Source organism: Tursiops truncatus, chromosome 3 (genome assembly GCF_011762595.2).
Source record: "Tursiops truncatus isolate mTurTru1 chromosome 3, mTurTru1.mat.Y, whole genome shotgun sequence".
Taxonomy (NCBI): Eukaryota; Metazoa; Chordata; class Mammalia; order Artiodactyla; family Delphinidae; genus Tursiops; species Tursiops truncatus.
The window spans coordinates 129,897,503-129,904,223 of record NC_047036.1 but is presented as its reverse complement, the minus strand read 5'-3'; positions in this window follow the sequence as shown (position 1 = coordinate 129,904,223).

Sequence of the window (6,721 nt, the reverse complement as noted above, 5' to 3'; positions counted from 1 at the left end):
CATCTATTCCAATGATTCATCTTAAAAGTGTCTTTGTGGCTGTGCATGTCACTGTATTTGCTCAGGCTCTGACCTTTCTGAGCTGCTTGAGGTTGAACGTAGCTCCTTTCCCTTCCTGGGCCTGAGGCGGTTGGACTCAGTGCCATCTAAACCTAGATGTGCAAATTCCCCAGGAGAATTTTCCCTGGGCCGCCCTTGTGGAGATTCTCATTAAGTAGGTCTTACTGGGGATTTCTAACCAGTATTCCTGATCAGGATGAAGCTGCTGGATTGGGAAACCTCTGGACCAGTTTAGTACTTCTCAACTGTAATGAGCTTAAGTCTTATTTGGGGAAATTTTAAAAATTCATATTCCTGGAATTCGGCCCCTGAGCTTTGCATACTGAGAATCTGGGATGGGGCCCAGGAATTGGCATTGTAACAGGGTTCGTAGGGGATTCTGATGGGGGTGGGAGGTGGCAAGTGGCACCTTTCAAAGAGGCTGGACCTCAGCTGACCTGATATTCAATATTCTCAAGGTCTATTTTGAAAAAAGGATGTCTGGTTCCTAGTGGAACTTCTGTCCTAATGGTACAGTAAGATATGGGTTCCTCCTTCCATCACAATCAATATCTGTGGATCCTCAAAGGAGGCTGACCCCAGCAGGGGCCGGCCAGTTTGGGGGAAGCTTGGCAACGAACCACCTCTCCTAGGTTCGGTGTGTGAGGGGTTCGAGGCAGCCCTCAGCAGTTACATATGAAAAACAGGGAGGGCAGCAGACAGAAGAGTGAAAGGAACTACTTATGCTATACCTCAGATCAAGAGGCAACATGGTATGAAGACTAGACCTTCCTTTGCTTTCTAGAGGAAGATGACTCAGACATCCTTGGGCAACAAACCGTCGCTGACTCTGTGGGCTCCCAGTGACAGTCAGGACTCCCCACTCTCCTCGCCCCCCAAAATGCCTCCTGAAAAGTCAACCTCCACATCATTTACATGGGAGCGGACTGGGAGAGGGGGAGGGTACTGAGGGGAAGAACCATACTTTGTAAATTTCTGTTTAAAATTTCAGAGCTAGCATGCAGTACTACTAGTCAACTAATATGAACAGAAATATTTACTGCATTTTCCCCCTTTCATGATGCTGAGGACAGAGATGTGGAAAAGTGACACTAGTGACAGATCTGAAATGAAAGACCTGTGTGTCTGAGGCTTGGCTGGCCAAGGGGCTTCATCCCAGAGGCCTCCGGGGCCTCCACCAATCAGCTGAGTCAGATAGCCCAGCATGAGCAGGCAACTTGCTGGGGCCTCTGACTTAGTGGCCGGCTGGCGGGCGAGGCCGGGCAGAGATTCTGCAGGTCTAACAAGCGTTCAGATGATGGACCAACTTTAAATACCAAGGCTCTACTGTAGGTGAAGAAATGCCGGCTCATACATTGCTAAATGTAAGTTTTTGAGATAGTTAAACGTTGAGATATTTATGTAAAGGTCTGTATTTCCAGTTCCTCTTGAGAACTTGTGAGAACTGGCCACACAGGGCTGGCATTCCCACGTGGCAACAACAGGCTGGAGCTCAGCGGTGGCTGTCCTTAGAAGGGACCTGGATTTTCCAGTTTACAGCTCCCCCGCCCCCCGGCCCCCAACAGGCATTTTAATTTGCAACCCATCCATCCAGTTTACTTAGAACTTTTATAGGTGGATAACTGAAGACCAGAGTGAAGCTCTGGGGCCAGGGTACCTGCTGTGCTACGCAGCACTCAGGCTCGAATCGGGACGTCCAACCACAGCCAATCTCTTTGCACAGGAGTGAGTGGGAGGGCAGGGTCACACTTCTGTGAGCTCAACTCACATGATGCGCACTGGGAGTGGAAGGGCGAGTGGAGGACAGATCGCTGTCCCCAGTCACTGTCCTACACAGCCAGGGGCCGAATGTGCAAGTGAAAGCATCTGAGCTCCATGTGGACATTCAAAGGGTACAACAGAGTGTGTCTCTTGTTTCTCATTCAGATCGTTTATTAAGAGCGAAAGTCGGGCCATCCCATCTGTGTGATACTGCAACATGAAAAGTCACATACATACTAAGGAGACCCCACAGAATTGAGAGCCTTTCAACAGTACAGAGCCATAGATTACAAAATTAAAATACAAATGATCCCCCCAGTTTGGCAGGAAACATGTACAATATGAGGAAGCCTGGAATGGAAGGGCACTTGCTTTTCGATAAGGCAGTCACAAAATGGAAAAAAAACCCAAACCAACCCGCACCCCCAAAACACTCTGACGGGAATAACAGATAATAGACATGTGAAAACAGGGATCCTGTACAAGCCTCTGTCATTGGCAAAGATGTGTTCATTAAGTGAAAGCCACCGAAGGGTTTGTGTTTGAAGGTGCAAGCTAGATGAAATGACTGATTGTAGACATTCCTACTCTAAGAAAAGGTCCCACCTTGCCCCCGGCTGGATTCCACCTCAAAAAATGGGATCACTTTACCCTTCCTAACCATAAACTTGAAAACAGTCTGTAATAAAGTGAAAGGAATACAAAGGCATCCCTAAAGCACCATGCTTCCCAGGGCATGATCTTGAGCTCACCTGTCCTTCAGTTCAACTGCCTCTCTCGCTAACAGGGATGGGGGCTGCAAACGGCAGGGCCACAGAGCTGTGTCTGTTCATGTCAGGGTCACCTGAGTGACCCACCTGAAAGGCAAGTGTATTTAGTGAGAATTTAGAGTCTAGGACACCACCACATTTCCCGCCAGGACTTTGGAACCTTGGTCTTAAATTACAGGCTCCTTCTGTTCTCCCCTCCCATTCATTTTGCAAAACTCAACTGACTGCCTTCCCAGTCCTGTCTCACAACCTTGAGTTCTACAGGTTGGTTCCCTGAAAGCCAGGCTGGCCTTGGGAACCTCTGCTCAAGGGCTAGGTCTCAAGGTTCTGAGGGCAGCTCACTGCAGACTGGGTTACAGCTATGCTGCAAGTTGGAAAGTGAACGAGCGCCAGAAGCGTCAGGAGGACAGAAGGCTAGTCCAGATGATGCCACAGCACTCGGGCAAGTCTTTGCAAATCTCAGTTTCCCCATCTCTAAAAATCAAGGACTGGGCAACGGCGACCTCAAAGGACTTTCCAGCCTGAAAATACGGCACTTCTCTGGCACTGAGACATGTGGTTCTCGCAAGTTTCTAAGCTTTGTTTTCTCCATAAAAACAACGTGTGACGTACTTGCAGGAATCTTAAGGTACAAGCCCTCAGGGGCCCTATAACCTTTCAACTTCAGACAGAGCAATGATCATATTTTAAAATCTTCTAGCTACAACTTTTCCTAAGTGATATGAGCATCAGTTTTTGTGAGGCAAGCACAAAACTAAGGCCTCCTCTGTCTTAAGGTATTTTTTTTAGCAGCCTGATAGCACTCCCTCCTACCCTGACCTCCTCCATCAGCTTTAGCAAGATCAAGGGAGTAAAATGATGTTATACTTCGTCCCAGCAGGATGACATTGGGGTTACCTCAACATCTCCAATAAGGAACTAATACTAGGGGGGAAGGACAGCCAGGACACCAGAGTGTCTATATGCTAGCTGCTCCTTCCCCAGAGACAAACACTATGCCCTGGGACAGTGCAGCAATTAGGTCCTTGGCCAACTAACTTGGCCCCCATTAGGCAGAGACTAAGATGGAAATTCCAGAGAACATAGAAAAGCCAGAGGTTTACAAAGATAGAACAGCCTTCCCCAGGAGGTAGTGAGTTCTCTGTCCTCAGAGGTGTTTAAGCCCAGACTGCTCAAACCTTGGTGGGACGGTTGTAGGCAGAATGCCAGCACCTATGGGGAGACTGGACTGGATGACTTAAAGGTCCTTTCCCAACTTCTGGATCTTGTCATGGTAATGACTGAGAGCCTTCGGATGATTTCTGTGCAGCAACAACTCTGGGATCCATGGTCGGGCCTCTGAGTAACTTCCCTCTCCTACTTTCTCCTTTCTACCAGGCAGGTGCCCTCCAGGATATTAACAAAAAAGTCCCCACAAAATAAACAGCTGAAATGCCAAGGTTAGATGCAACATTCCAGCTGCAAACAATTATTAATATCTGCTCTCTGGAAGACTAGATGTGACTATTTAGCTATGACAGGAACGTCTAACAACTTGGCGGCTGTATCACATAAATGAAATTCCTCTTCCTTTTACACCAGCGGTCTTGAATCCTTTGGTTGCAATCTTTCAAGGGATTCAGCTATGATTTTTTTCACATGATGTTGCCAACCTAAGGGTTTGTTCGTTGAAATAAGAAGTTTGTCCGTTTGTTTTTTAAAAACCTTAAAATGAAGCAACACAAATGGCAAGATGTTGACAATTCCATGTGACACCCTTCAGGGCCTATGAAAGAATCACAGCAGGCTGGAAACTGAGGCAGGAGCTGTGCTGTTTAAGACAGTGCCAGTTCTGGATTGCACATTCCAGTTTTGCCCAGGAGCACCAAGAGGAGAGAAGGCAATGTTGCAACATTACAGGTGGAGAGACACACAAGTCCTTGACAGGTGGTATAAAAAACAGGCAGCCACGATGAGGGCTGCTTTCCCCAAGCCCCACTGCTCCCCAAAGCCAGATCCGGTTGCTTTGGAGGGTCGGCCACCTCTGACAGGCAGAAGTCTCCTGCCCCAGATCAAGCCATGGGAGACTGCAGAAGAGGCTAAGGCAAGTGGCTTAGTGGTCTGATGAAAGAATAGATTTCTGCACACAAGGAAAATATAAGTTCAGAGAGCTCTGTCTTCTCTCTCACCTGACATGCTTTCAACAGTTAAGACACCCATAACCTCCACTTTCCAAAGGACCTCTCCTTAGAGGAAAGACGGCTTGGGACTCGAGTATGCACAGCATCTGGCTGAGAGGGGAAAGTTTCCCCAGGCTTCACGTGGGAATGAAAGCACTCTTACAGACACACTTGAACAGACGGAGCCTAACACCACAGCTTCTTGTATAGAAGCGTACTGCTGTCTCTCAACTGGGAACACAGATCTGCTATTGAAGAAACAGTGACAAGACCTACACATCCACAATTCTGGTTCAAACATCAGAAAGACACACTTTTTTTCTCAATAAGATGTGGACATTTCCAGAGAGCAGGTTACCAACGCCTTAACCCCACCTGTCCCCAAACTCCAGCCTGATGAGAAAACACTCCCCTTGACAAAGGGGGTTTGGTGTTTGACACCGTCAAAGCCTTTCTAACTCAGCTTCTCAGGAAAAAAACCGACATAAGCCACATACTTTAGAGCCTTCCTGATGCTCACACATCAACAGCCTTCAGCTGTGAGTAGCGAGACACTCTGAATACCTATTGAACCTGCACAACTAAAAACACGCAGAGAGCACCCTCACGGGCCCAGGTGTATGAAAATAAGATCCCTTCATAGTCTAGAGTATGCTCTATGTACATTCATTTATACATATTTTAAAAGGCTGCAATCTGCTAGACATGCATCGTGAACACTGGTGAAACCTTGGCTACAGCGAACACACATCGTTTTATTTAGTGAGAGTGGTGGCCCTGTCCCCGTCCACGGAATGCATGCTCCACGGAACTGAGACCTTTGGCCACTCCACCACCATGCTTGGGGGCCAGGGGGTGGGGTTGTTCTGACTTCTCTGCGTGGATGCTCAGATTAAGCCGTCAGTGAGTCACTAAAATGCTCCGCCAGGCCAGGCTGTCCACTGCTGCTTTTATTTTATTTTATTTTATTTATTTATTTTTTGCCGTACGCGGGCCTCTCACTGTTGTGGCCTCTCCCGTTGCGGAGCACCCGCTCCGGACGCGCAGGCTCAGCGGCCATGGCTCACGGGCCCAGGCGCTGCGCGGCATGTGGGATCTTCCCGGACCGGGGCACGAACCCGCGTCCCCTGCATCGGCAGGCGGACTCTCAACCACTGCGCCACCAGGGAAGCCCTGCTTTTATTTTTTAAGGCTTAAGAAAGAACTCAGAATGAAAACTGAGTAAGAAAGTGATACCTTTGACCACAATATATGTCAAGATGGTCAGAAATTAGAATTCAAGTCCTTTCTTCTCTTTCCTTCCCACTCCCTGTCCACACCCTCTGCCCCCCAACACACTGACTAGAAAATTTTGCAAAAGCATACTTTTGGATATAAAGCTTTGTTTTCAAAGGATACTTTGGCTCTGATATAATTAGATAGAGGAATCTGAGTTTTTGAACATAAAAAAAATCAGGTAATTGTTAATACTTAAAAAACTTTAGCAATCGTCCCCCCTAAAGGAGAGGCAAATTGCTCACAAAAATGAACATCGGATGGCACTGACCTGTGTTGCTCAAACCCATGATTTGCTGCTGACCTCCAAGGAGGTCAAAGCTGGTCAGACTTTCTATCCCAGAGCTGGACTTTGGAGCAGGAACCACATGGTCCGTGGCAGCTTTCTTGTGGTTGTGAATTAAGGATTAGTACTTCTGAGAACATGAGCCCCACGCCACTAAATATCTTCATTTGTCAAAGCATTTCTGGCACAGGAGAATGGCTGAAGTCACAATACATAACTTGACCATGAAGCATGAAGGGGTGAACAAAGAGCCGTGGCTCCCGGGAGGGGCTCTGCCTCAGTGTTTTTGGAACCTCCACAGATACAGCCTGGCACATGAGATTGCCCTGAAGTTCTCGTCTGACCTGAAATATCCTGTTGGTGCGTCAGGATTTCCTCACACTCCGGAAGTTAAGTGGTGAGCAACAGAA